Source organism: Rhinolophus hipposideros, assembly GCF_964194185.1.
Source record: "Rhinolophus hipposideros genome assembly, chromosome: 1".
In the NCBI taxonomy this organism is placed as follows: Eukaryota; Metazoa; Chordata; class Mammalia; order Chiroptera; family Rhinolophidae; genus Rhinolophus; species Rhinolophus hipposideros.
The window spans coordinates 76,286,068-76,299,630 of record NC_138047.1 but is presented as its reverse complement, the minus strand read 5'-3'; the positions used below and the strand labels follow the sequence as shown (position 1 = coordinate 76,299,630).

At 39.4% G+C, this 13,563-nt stretch overlaps 1 pseudogene across 1 annotated transcript; it reads right to left on the bottom strand.

Annotated features, from left to right (window-relative positions):
- Positions 1-6,723: 6,723 nt before the first annotated feature.
- On the bottom strand, positions 6,724-7,241 carry LOC308499405 (ferritin heavy chain-like; annotated as a pseudogene). The gene has a single exon. The product of its transcript is annotated as a ferritin heavy chain-like (transcript).
- Positions 7,242-13,563: the final 6,322 nt, after the last annotated feature.

The following is a 13,563-nucleotide window of genomic DNA, read 5'->3' as shown; positions in this document are numbered from 1 at the left end:
AGAGTCATCCAGTTTGGGCTGCTTATGAGCGAACAACAACAACAAAAAGCTTGGGTAGGTCATCTGTTCTCCTAGTATGTCCAATGTGGTGGAATTTGAAAACCTACGTGCTGATTCTATTTTGCCATTTAATTAGCAGCAGGGACAGAGATCGCTACTTCTGTCCTATTGTTTATTCTAATACATAGAAGCTTGAGGCAAAAGCCATGACTTTTACCTAGAGCTCTATGATTTTACTTAATTTTGGCTATACTTCGCCAAAATTAAGTCAAAATTTTCTTGCCTCATTGCTATGTATGTTTGCTTTAATTTTAATTGATCAGATCCACTAAAACTCGCAATAATGTAGTTGCTAGTAAACGATGCCATGCCTGCAAAAACCTTTAAAATTTTATCATTAGTTTACACAAAATAGAGAAATGCTAGTTCTTTGGATTAAATTGCCGATTATTCTAAACATGTAACAATCTAACTGGAAGGATTCCTAAAAATAATACATTAAGAGAAAGTTAACAAAGAACATGATTGATTCATTTTGATTTGTGAATTATGAATAGTTATTTAATTTGGTTTTTGAAGAAAAGTCTTTTAATCCATGTGTCTTTTACTCTATGTAGGGAACAGTCAAAAGCAGATTTATTTATCAAAGTCACTTTTAGATTTAGTTATTTTTGAATGCCTAGTACCTACCATAAAGCTGAGTACATGGTAAGCTCAATAATATTGATTGAATGAATGATTCATTTCTAGTCCTTTTATTTGTAAAAAAATGCCTGAATTCTTCAGATTAATTCATGAAATTATGTTTAAACTTAGTAGTCGAGATGGCTATTACAATAAGCAGCTGTGTACTCTTTACTTGTTACTAGTCACGGTGTGCTTCTGGGACCAGCATCTTGTGAGAAGTGATGCATCTTAGACTCCACCCCAGACCTATGGAATCAGAGTCTGCATTTTTAACAAGACCCCCCTGAGAAGAGGTATTTTATAACACCTTAGCTGCCATTATTATTCCCAGCTATACAATCCATTCTCTCGTATATTTCTTTCTCCTAAGTAAAATTATTCTCTGACTGGACTTTACATTGCTTTCTAATTGAGTCCATGCATAATAAGTTTTTCACCTTTTTGTTTCCCTCTTTCTTTTCTAAGGATTGCTCAGCTTAGAAACTGAATTTCTATTCCTGAGCTGTGAATCAGAGGGGTTTCTATCAGGGAAATTCCCTACTGGGGCCATCTGATTGAAAAATTTTAAATGATTGAACCAATGGTTGGTTATTAAAACATTGCTGTTTATACAGTTTTCTTTTTTAAAAGAATGTTTGTTTAGCCTGGTTCTGACCAGGCACTACATTTAAGGAAAGACCTCCTGCTACAAAATATTTGTAATTCCTCTTGAAAGAGAAGGTAATTATCACAAGTCAATTAAATCTTTTTTTTTCCTGAAATTGCCCATGTGTAAATTTATGGAGGGAGTTGGATCACATACTTATTAAATTAGTTGTTATTTGCTTTTCACGTAATTAACTCAAGAGATGGTTTTTATTAGAAAGACAACTTTGGTTGTTTTTAACTTGCCTAAAGTTATTAAAATTTTCAGTATGGAAAACCAGTTTCAACAGTTGTTAATTATTTCGCTTTTCAATTTAATGATATGCTTATCTTGAGCATATATTTTCAAAGTCAGCTCCAGGATGAAAAACTGCTTTTGCCTGTGCCAGCTGCAGACATGCTGAGGCCAGGCCATCGTTTGTCTGAGGATAGGTCTCTATGTAAGCCTGGGGGCCTGTGACAAGAAAAATAAAACACGTTTGGAAAAGTTAAACTGCCAATGCATGTGCAGGTCTCATCATGGTACTTATCACTCTTTATGGAAACAATCTGTTTGCTAGCAGGTAGTAAAGTGTCCTGGAAAGAGCCTGGGACTTTGGGGTCAGACAAACCCAAGTCCTGTGACTTTGTGGGTCTCTTCAAAACTTCAAATGGCTTTTGGGTGTTTTATTTGTTTTTTCTTTTCTTTAACTGTATACCATGTTTCCCCGAAAATAAGACCTAACTGGAAAATAAGCTCTAGCATGATTTTTCAGGATGACATCCCCTGAATGTAAGCCCTAATGCGTCTTTTGAAGCAAACCTCAATATAAGACCAGGACTTATTTTCAGGGAAACAGGGTAGGTTTAAGATATGGTGTAGTGAGAAGAGCCTATTCTTTGCGAGAGCATGATTTGTCCTTAAGCTGTGCATTTCCCTGGCCTACTTAGAAGATGGCCAGCACACAGCACGTGTCCATTACATGCTTGCTATTATAGTGTAGTATGTTTATTTACTGGTTCATTAATGTTTTATTTTCTAATGAGAATGTAATTAGTGAGGGCAGGATCTTTTCGCTGCTCTGTATGCCTGGGCCTCACTTGTTGCCTTGTAGTTTAAGTGCTCAGTGTAGGTGAGTGCATGAATAGTACCTAGGGGCTGTCTGAAAGTTTGGGCACCACACATTCCTGTTTTTACACGGAATCCTCACAATACTCTTGTGATGTAACACAGATGTCCCAGACAATGTTTTAAGTTTTACGTGCTTCACATTTATTAATTCTTCTGATGCTTGTAACAAACATTTGATGCTTGAATGTACAGATTGCTGTTAATAATTTTCATTTATAGACAAGGAAACTAAGGCACAAAAGGGCGAAATAAGTTGCCCAAGGTAAAACTCATAGAGAATCAAGGTAGGTTTTGAACTAGGCGGTTTGGCTCCATTATCTTTGCTGTTCACCACAAGATAAAGTTGCTTATCAATTGTTCCATTTAGTGAGTAAGTTGAGATTTAAATGGTTTCCCCATAATCACTCTTCTGTAAATTGTCAAAACTGGGAATTGGACGTGAGTTGCCCACCTATAGGGTAGGGTTCATTCCATACCACCACAATTCTAGACATTTCATTATGACTCTGAAGGCAGAGATTTTCTAGAAGAGCCAATATGTGTCTCCATTGCTAAAAAGGTCAACAAGATTCATCACCAAAGGCACAGTCAAAACAAAATACATCAAGTTCCCCTGCACTTCAACAAAACCCTTTACAGCAGACACTTGCAATATTCTTTGTGTTTCTAGTCAACACATCTTAAGAAAAATATGTAAAGATGGGGAAAGTCCAGGAATTACATGGAACAGGGATGTTGAGGTGGTTGGGTAAGGACATGTAGCAAATGAGGTGATTCAACTTAGGAAGACAAAGATGACAGTGGATTTGCCTGACATCTAAGAATTACAAAATGTCTGACTGACTTTTAAAACAAATCCCAAATACCACTGAGGCTTAAAGAATTTAAGTTTTTAGAGGTTAGTATAAATAAAAAATTTTAGACTTTGTATTCTAAACTAATGGAAGTATCTAGTCCAATTGGGATGAAAATATGAACATGTTTTCGAGAGTTTAAATAAATCGATGGACACCTATTCTAATGTGTCACTGAGGAAAATTTGGCTTGTTTATTTATTATCCTTGTGATAGACATTCAAGAACCTGGTATCTGGAATCTGACAAGTCTAGGTTTTCATATTGGTTCCGTCCCTTACTTGTTATGTGACTTGGGCGAAATTCTTGACCTCTTGGTTCCTCAATTTCATCATCTGTACAATGGGATACTAGTGATACTCATTTCATAAATTTAGAGATAATTGAATTAATTTTGAATTGAATTTAAGCACATGAATAGAGCTAGCTTAATGTCATTAGCTATTGTTAGTACCCAGGATGGTATGAACGATCTGTCCCGTGTCCCATTGGTAGTTCTCAGTCTCAGGAAGATAATGCAGAGGTATTTCAGCAAAAGAGCAGTATATATATATTCTCCCACACCACAGAACTTCACTGTGGAACCCTCCAGTGACATGCCAAATGTGTCTCTGTAGAGTACATGGTCATAACTGTTCCCAACTGTTTGCATTTTCTAACAGAGAAGATTTGAAGACATTGTGTCTGCAAATATACTGACAGCCTTATTAAACCTACATCCTCTGTGCTGGTTCAACTTGATTATAAATAAGGCACATGGGAAGGGAACTGAATGAAAAAAGTAACTGGGTCAAAACCAAGTGAATGGTTCAGTGGCTGGGCAGAAAACTCCCATGAACAATTGACTGTGGCTGAGAAGTTACCTGGTTTCTGATTGAGTCAGATAAAAAAAAAAAGTCATGCAAACTATTAATATGAGGAAGCTAATTCTTCTGCATCATTAGTCTAGGTTTTAATGGAACAAGTGGTTAGAAAGTAGAAATGATCTCACTTGAATTAAATGCCAGTGTGTATTTCAAAAGATAACAATGTGTGATCTTTGTTATAGAGATGATGGCTACACCTCCAAAAAACTCCAAAAACACTGCTGGTTTAATGAGGAAAATATTCAATTTTGTTGATAAAACACAAAATTAGATTATTGTGCTTAGATATTTTTCTTTTTCAGGATGACAGAATTTTAAATATTACATATGTTATGAATTACTCAAAAGAAAATGCTGTTAAAAAATTGGAGAAACTTCTACACTCATGTATTTGTATTGTAAGTAGGTTCAACTCTTTCAAAGAGCCATTGATACTGTATAACAATAACCATAAAAAATTTCACTCATTTTGACTGAAGTCCATTATCGGGCATTTGTTTTAATCAAATAATTCTCTTTCTCTCTCTTGACAAAGACCCTCTCTTTGACCAAACTTTAGTCAAGCTCCTCTGAGCCTCTTCTCAACTAGGCCTTGACCTTGGTCTTATCTGTCTGTCCTGTTCTCCCTGAGCCTGCTTATCCTACTTTAGCAGGAATCCCACACCTTTGATATCTGATCAACCTTGATATCTGATTAAATTCCTCATCCCCCACCTTTGATGTCTAATTCCTTGGTTTACCTTCAGCAAGATTCCTGTCAGGTCAGATGAGCAAGAATCCCTGTGCTCTTGATGTCTTCTCTTAGTAATTTAAAAAAGATTTTTATTAAAAATACAGTTATACAATATTATATCAGTTTCAGGGGTACACCATAGTTATTTAACATTTATATACCTAAAGAAGTGATCATCATGATAAGTCCAGCAACCATCTGACACCGTACCATGCTATCACAGTACTACTGACCGTATTCCCTATGCTGTACATTACATCCCCATGACTTATTCATTTTATACCTGGAGATTTGAACCTCTTATTCCCTTTTACCTTTTTCCTCCTTTTAAATTTTTTGAATTACAGTTGCATTCAATATTATTTTATATTAATTTCAGATGTACAGTATAGTGGTTAGACATTTATATAAGAAGTGATCCCCCTGACTAGTCTACTACCCACCTGGCACTATACATGGTTATTGCCTTATCATTGACTGTATTCCCTATGCTTTACTTTACATCCCTGTGACTCTTTTGTAACTACCAATTTGTACTTCTTAATCTCTTCATCTTTTTCACTCTACCCCCCAACCTCCTCTCATCTATCATTCTAACAAATCTAGTACTCATCTGACACCATATGTAATTATTACAGTATTATTGACTATATTCCTTGTGTTATACTAACGTCTCCATTATTACTGTGTAACAACAAATTTGTACTTCTTAATCCTTTCCCCTTTTTTACTCACCCCAAACCCCTTCCCATCTGGCAACCATCAAAATATTTTCTGCATCTATGACTTTGTTGCTTTTTGTTATTTTTTTTCATTAAAGTTTATTGGGCTGACAATTATTAGTAAAGTTACATAAATTTCAGGTATACAATTCTGTAATACATCCTCTATAAATCACATTGTGTGTTCACCACCCAATAATGCTAAGCGAAATAAGTCAGACGGAAAAAGCAGAGAACCATATGATTTCACTGACATGTGGTATATAAACGAAAAGTAACAAGAGAACAAGACAAGCAAATGAGAAACAAAAACTCATAGACACAGATAATAGTTTAGTGGTTACCAGAAGGGGGGTGGTAGATAAGGGTAAAGAGGATCAAATATATGTTAATTTTGTTCTTTAGATTCCATATATAATATTGCCCAAATCACATTGCATCTGTCTTTCGCTGTCTGACACTCCACTCAGCACAACACCCTCCAGGTCCATCCATGCCACCGCAGATAGGTCCCTTCCATGGCCGAGCAATAATTCATTCTGTATATGTACCACCTCTTTTTTATCCATTCTTTCATCGATGGACACCCAGGCTGCCTCCACATCTTGGCCACTGTAAACAATGCTGCAATGAACATATGGATGCACATGGTACCTCGAAGTAGTGTTTGGCTTTCTTTGGATAAATACCCAGAAGTAGGATTACTGGGTCCTTCTGTGTCTCTTGTTATAGCCTTTGTCTTCAAGTCTATTTTGCCTGGTTTAAGTATTACTACCCCAGCTCGTTTTCGTTTGTTTCCATTTTCATGAAGTATCTTTTTTCCATCTCTTAACTTTCAGCCTGTGTATATCTTTCAATCTGAAGTGAGTCCTGTAGGCAGCGTATGTAAGCATTTGTTTTCTTATCCATTTAGTCCTCCTATGTCTTTTTTTGTGGGAGGGAGGATGGTACCAAATTACTTTATTTGAAGAAATGGTACAAATGAAAAAACATTAAGTAGATGAGTTGGTACAACTTATAGAAAGGTAAACGTAACCCCAACATGCATGTATTGCTCTGGTGACCAGGAAGTCACCCCTACGGCTACTGGAAGCCAACCAAAGGCTTAACTCTCATCACTATCTCCCAGGGTATGCTTGTCAAAGAGACATACTGCCATGCCAGATTTAGGAGCCCCCATGTTGTGTAATTTGGTAATGTGGTCACCCACTTCTTTGATAGATTTCACCTGCTCATTCAGATAATGAGTCTCAATGAAGTCACAGAAATGGATGTCATTTTTGTCAGTGGCCAGTCATCACAATCTGGTTTCTTGATATCCTGAAGGAAGATTCAGTTATCTTGCCGGTTCTGCCTCTTCATCAGTTCCTCAGCATGTACCCCGTCCTCATGAGACTGGTGAAGAAAATATTCGGCAAAATTCTTCAAAGCCACATCACTGTGGCTAAAATAGTAAGACATAAACAGGTTGATGTAGGAGGCATAGAGCTTTAGGTTGATCAGGTGGTTGATGGCAGCCTCTGAGGGTGCTGTGAGGACGTGGCGGAGGGCTAGATCTGAGTGGCTTTCAGGATGGGGGAAGAGCACCGGTTCTGTCCAAGCATTGTTGAAGCAGGAATCCATGGCAATACTAGATGAAGACTGTCCTTCCTATGTATTTTGATTGGAGGATTTAATCCATTTACATTGAAAGTAATTGTTGATAGATATGTAGCTATTTCCATTTTACTTTTCATAATTTTGATTTTTTTTTACATCTTAAAGAAATCCTTCTGAGATTCCTAGTAATACTGGTTTGGTGGTGATGAACTCCTTTAGCGTTTTCTTGTCTGGGAAGCTCTTTATCTGTTCTTCAGTTTTAAATGATAGCCTTACTATGTAGAACAGTCTTGGTTGTAGGTCCTTGCTTTTCATAACTTTGATTATTTTGTGCCAATCCCTTCTGGCCTGCAAAGTTTCTGTTGGAAAATCAGCTGACAGTCTTATGGGACCTCCCTTATAAGTTACTAGTTGCCTTTCTCTTGCTGCTCTTAGGATTCTCTCTTTGTCTTTAACTTTGCCATTTTAATTATAATGTATCTTGTTGTGGGGCTGTTTGGGTTCGTCTTGTTTGGGACTCTCTGCACATCCTGGACTTGTATGTCCATTTCCTTCACCAGGTTTGAAAAGTTTTCAGTCATTATTTTTTCAAATAGGCTTTCAGTCCCTTGCTTTCTCCCTTCTTCTGGTGCCCCTATGATGTGAATGTTGATACGCTTGATGTTGTCCCATAGGTCTCTTAAACTCTCCTCAGTTTTAAAAATTCTTTTTTCTTTTTGCTGTTCTGATTGGCTGTTTTCTGCTACCTTGTCTTCCAAATCACTGATTCAATCCTCTGCTTCATCTGGTCTGTTTGTGATTCTTTTCAGTGCATTCTTCATTTCAGTTATTGTGTTCTTCCTTCTGAATGGTTCTTTATTATGGTTTCTTTTTTATGCTTGCAATCTCTTTGCTGAAGTTCTCACTAAGTTCCTTGAGCATCCTTATAACCATTGTTTTGAACTCTGTCTCTGGTGGGTTGCTTGCCTTCATTTCATTTAATTCTTTTTCTGGACTTTTCTCCTGTTCTTTCATTTGGGATGCATTTCTTTGTTTCCTCATTTTGGCTGACTCTCTGTGTTTGTTTTTATGTATTAGGTAGATCTGCTATATCTCCAAGTCTTATATAGTAGGTGTCTTATAGGGCCCAATGGCACAGTCTCCCTGGTCACCTGCTCTGGGTGCGCCAGGAGTGTCCCTTGTGTGAACTATGTGTGCCCTCCTGTTATAGTTGAGCCTTGATTGGTCTTGGTATATCAGTGGATGGGACTGACCCTCAGGCTGAACGGCTGTGGAGTTTGTCCACATCCACAGTTTATGGGCTGTTGTACAGGAGGCTTACCCCATTAAATTGGATTCACCCCAATGGGCTCTGGTGCCTATTGAAACCACCCTTTGTGTGAGCTGTTTGTGGGGCTAATTGGGCAGTGCTCTGTTGTGGTCTGAAACCAACCTCCTATTATGTTGGTTCTGGGGCCTCCTGGGAGGCCCAGGTCAGCCACTGTTTATGACTGGCTGGGGACTACCTGGTAGATGCTGCAAAGTGATCCATAGTTGTTTGCTGCCTGTGCTGGATCTGCAGGCATGTGGGAGAGGCAATGCTGCAAACTGAGGACCCCTACCACCAGTAGCACGTCTGGGGTAGCTCTGCAAAAATGCTAGGATACCCCAAGGCCTGTTGCCACCTGTTGGTTCCCTTAAGGTTCAGACACTGAAAACGCCTCGTGCACTACGCTAGTTGGGTGAGGCAGAGTATTGGAATCGCTAGAGTCCCACTCTAGTGAGTGGGAAAAATTGTGGTCACCACGTTAATGTAAACTCTGGTGTGGTGCCCGTGCTAAGTCTGGAGCAACTCAGCAAAAGTCTTATAGCACACCAAGGCGAGTCGCCACTTTCCTGGGGCCTGTTGAACTCCCAGTTTTCCAAGAAAGAGTGCGATGCCAGCAGGGCTGGCTCCTCATGGAGAAAGTGCTCAAGTTGAGTGGAGTGGGTTCCCAGTGAGTCAGCAGGGTGGAGCAGTGGAGCTCAACAGGCCAATCAGATTCAGAGTTGGCCAGGGGACGCATTCAACATAGGGAAAGATGGCTCTTGCCTGCTAGGTGCATGAAGATGGACCCCTTACCAGGAAAATGGTGACTGTCCTCCACCCCTGGTCGCAAAGCCACACACCTCAGTCTGCTCCCCGTATGCCTCTGATACCCCTTGAGTCACTGTCTCTCTGCTACAGCCCAAGGTGAATGCCTGTGAGCAACTGAGTCAATGAGCGGGCCATTTAAGAGGATGTCTGGGTTTCCTGCAACCTTCCGGCCCTTCCAAATGGTTGGAATCCCCACTGCTTTTCACAGCCAGATGTTGTGGAGGCTCCTCTTCTCAACACCAGTACTCAGGGCTGGGGAGCCTGGTGTGGGAGACTGGGATCCCTTGCTCCTCTGGGGGAAACCAAAGCCGCTGAGATATCTCTTCTGATTTTCAACTGCCACACGCATGTGTGGGGTCTGGTCCATGTCTCCGCCCCAACTACCAGTCTCAATGTGGCCTCTTCTTTATATTTTTAGTTGTAGGACTTCTGTTCAGCTAGACTTCAGATAGTTCTCCGGGTTGATTGTTCTATAACTTAGTTGTAATTTTAATGTGTTCATTGGAGGACATAGGCACAGTGTTTATCTACTCTGCCATCTCAGATCCAGATCCTGACAATGCTTTTCTCTTGGTAATTTTCCATCCATTGACTTTCTCACCCTGCTCCTTGGCTATAAATTCCTATTTGTCCTTGTTGTATTTGAAATTCAGCCTGATCTCTTTCTCCTATTGCAATAGCCCAATTGCAATAGCGTTGAATATATTCTTCCTTACTGTTAACAAGTGTCAGAATAATTTTTCTTTAATTCTATCTAATCTAATCTAATCTAATCTAATCTAATCTAATCTAATCTATTTATCTGTTTATCTATCTGTATATCCATCCATCCATCCATCCATCCATCCATCCATCCATCCATCCATCCATCTATTGTCTATCATCTATCAATCATCTATCTTTGCTAGAATGGAGAACTGGAAACAGCCTAAATATTTAATACATTACAAATGAAATCTTTGAAATAATATGCTGGCATTAATAAATAAATAGTGGCCAATACTCACAGAGTAACATTATCCACTTTGTACTAAGTGCTTTATCTATTGAGCCTCCAAAAGGAACTAAAGTCACCAGGAACCTAAAGCATCAGCACTCTCCATCTTGCATTCTTTGCTTTATTATTCTCTTTGGCAGTGTCTTCCTCTGCTCCTCAGACTTCATGGCTGAAAATATAGCTGCTTCTCAGCTGCTCACATTGTTTTTTGAGGAGCAGACCCTTCTGCTTTTCTCTAGAAGAAAGCAATATTGGAGGAAACAATTCCATTCTTTCTCCTCCTGTGGCACGTTCCTTTTCCTCAGAGGAGGATTGGTTTCTTTTGCTGGTGACATGGAGCAATGACTGACATACACTGTGCTTTGTTAACCAGTGATGATATCATGGCTTCAGAATGTGGGCAGCACAGTCGTATGACTCTCTTGTCTCTTGTGAATTTGTGGACCTGTGTTGCCACTTGTCCTTTGTCTCCTGGTAGGAACTATTCCAGACCAAGGATTGTCTCTGGCAGTTCCAGTTTAATTTTAAGCTTGCTAATGGGTGAGCAGATCAAGTGGAGTTGATAAGTGGGCTCAGCGGTCTTCATTATAGAGGCCATCTTTCCAGGAGAGGTCTCCATTTCAGGAGACGGGAGAGGTCCTTATGTCAGAAGAGGTTCCCATTTCAGGAGAGATCCCATTTCAGGAGAGGTCCCATTTCACGAGAGATTTTCATTTCAGGAGAGGCCTCAGCTGAATGTTGTGTTCCCCAACACATCACCAAGATTCTTTATTTTGGAATTATTTGGTTTTGGTTGACCTGTAATGAATGTCTGGTCCATACATTGTTCTCTAACTAGATCCTTATGCATTTCTCAGGTTTTAGAAAACAGAGGTAAGGAGGCAGTAGTATGCTGTTCAATTGGTATTTTGGGGGGAAAAAGGGTTAGATTTGTAGCAGTTATTGATTTTTATAATGTAAGTCCTCTTGCCATTGCATATTTCCAGCTCGCAAAAGGCTGCTGGACAAAATCTGAGTGTCCTACCATCAGCTCTTGTGAGTGTGCTCTAGCACACCATGGGAAGGGAGACCCATGAAGCTCCATCAGGTACAATTTACCACAGTGAGGGAACAACTTTCCCTCAATCCATTTCCAAATGTCTGGGGAAAGTTCTTAGTGGCCTAGCTTGTCTGTCAGGCTCTGTCCCTAGTTCTATCAACTGTGACCAGGGTTCCATGACTGTGCTTGTATGTAGCAGAAGAAAGCATGGTTGTTGGAAGTCTGATGTAATGGGTCAGAGAGGCAATTAGGGAGTCAGTATGTGCTGGGATAACACCCCAGTCTTAGCCTGGGTTCCTCCAAAGCAGAACCCGAGACAAAGGCTTATGTATGTGATGTTTACTTAGAAATATAACCCCAGAAAGCAAAAGTGCAGGACTAATAGGGAGAGAGACAGAGAGACAAAATAAGTATGTATTATTAAGTTTACAAATCTTCCCCTTTTGTTAATATCGGGTAATAAAAGGGCAATCTTTCCAAATAATATATAATAAGAAATAATCTGGGAGTTAACAGGGACCATTGCTGGAGCTTGCGGACAAATCCAGTGCAGAGGAGGGGGATGCTAAGTGAGAGCACAAACCAATTCTGGTGACATCACTTACGGCCCTGGACTCAGATGTGCAATACGAGTATGTCAACTCCGTGGACCATTCTCCCTCTTTCAATTCTGGTTAGGTGAACCAATTCATTTTCTTATTGCTTAAGCCAGTGTGAATAATGTTCTCTGTCACTTGCAACCAAAGAGTTCCAACTGCTATACTTCCACAATAACAAAGATCACATTGTATTCTGGGTGTTTGTTAGTATCTTTTCCAGTAGGCTGTCGCCTCCTTGAGGTCAGGGCCCACGCATTTTATTCAACTTGTATCCCCAGCACCTAACAGAGCACCTGGCCTCTAAGAAGTTCAGTACATGTTAGATTGAAGGAATAAATCTGTAATATTAATTTGGCACCTGTAATTTGATCTTTTCTATTCTCATCAAGGCCTTCTTAAAAACTATAAGTGGGTTAACGTTTTTTCGTGTGGAGAAGAAAAATAGATGAAAATTTACAAGAAAATTTGATGCAATACATTCACACAGGGTAAAAAAAGGTGGTTAGAAGAAAGAGTTATTATTAAAAGGCATCCCAACAGAAGTACATCTCCTTAGACCATTTTTCCTTTTTTGACCATAACAGAGCTAAAAGATTGATAAAGGTATAGTTAAAATTGACTGATTTAAACTGTAACTAATATACTGTAGTCCCTCCTTATCCATGGGGGATACATTCCAAGACCCCCAGTGGATGCCTGAAACCGCAGATAGTAACAAACCCAATATATACTATGTTTTTTCCTGTACATACATACCTATGATAAAGTTTAATTTATAAATCAGGTATAGTAAGAGTTTAGTAACAATAACTAATAATAAAATAGAACATTTATAGCAACATACTGTAATAAAAGTTATGTAAATGGTTTTGGGGTCATTATTAAGTAATATAAAGGTTATTGAGTACAAGCACTGTGATATCAGGATGGTTGCGTTGATAACTGAATTGACTACTAAGTGGTAATGGGTGGGGAGCATCTACAGTGTGGAGATGCTGGACAGAGATGACTCATGTCCAGATGGGGTGGATCAGGACAGTGAGATTTCAACTACTCAGAACAGTGAGCAATAAAACTTATGAATTGTTTATTTCTGGAATTTTCCATTTGGTATTTTTGGACTTCGCTGACTGTGGGTAACTGAAACCGTGGAAAGCAAAATTATGGATAAAGAGGGTTTATAGTCATGTGTCACATAAAAATGTTTAGGTCAAGAGGAACCACACAACAATGGTGGTCTCATAAGACTATAATGGATTATAAGCAAATAATTTGCTTGTGATATTCACAGAAAAGTCAAGACTTGAATAAGATGTTAAATTTACTGCTAGCTCGGGGTGGTTTAAAAAGTAGAAAAGGCTCAGCCTGCTATCTTCCCACCTTGGGCCCCCCCCACCCACAACAGGGCCAGAGTTGTTGAGAGAACCGGCTAGGGAGGAGGGAAGCCTGGGAGTCTGCTCTCACCCCTCCCAATCCTGTTTTATCTCTCTTCACTCCCCCTCTCCCTTTCATTACTTCTCATCGCAGGGTTTATCTTCCTGGGTCGCTTTTGATCTCTGTTCTCCCTTTCTCTCCCCTTCTTTTCTTTCCCTCTC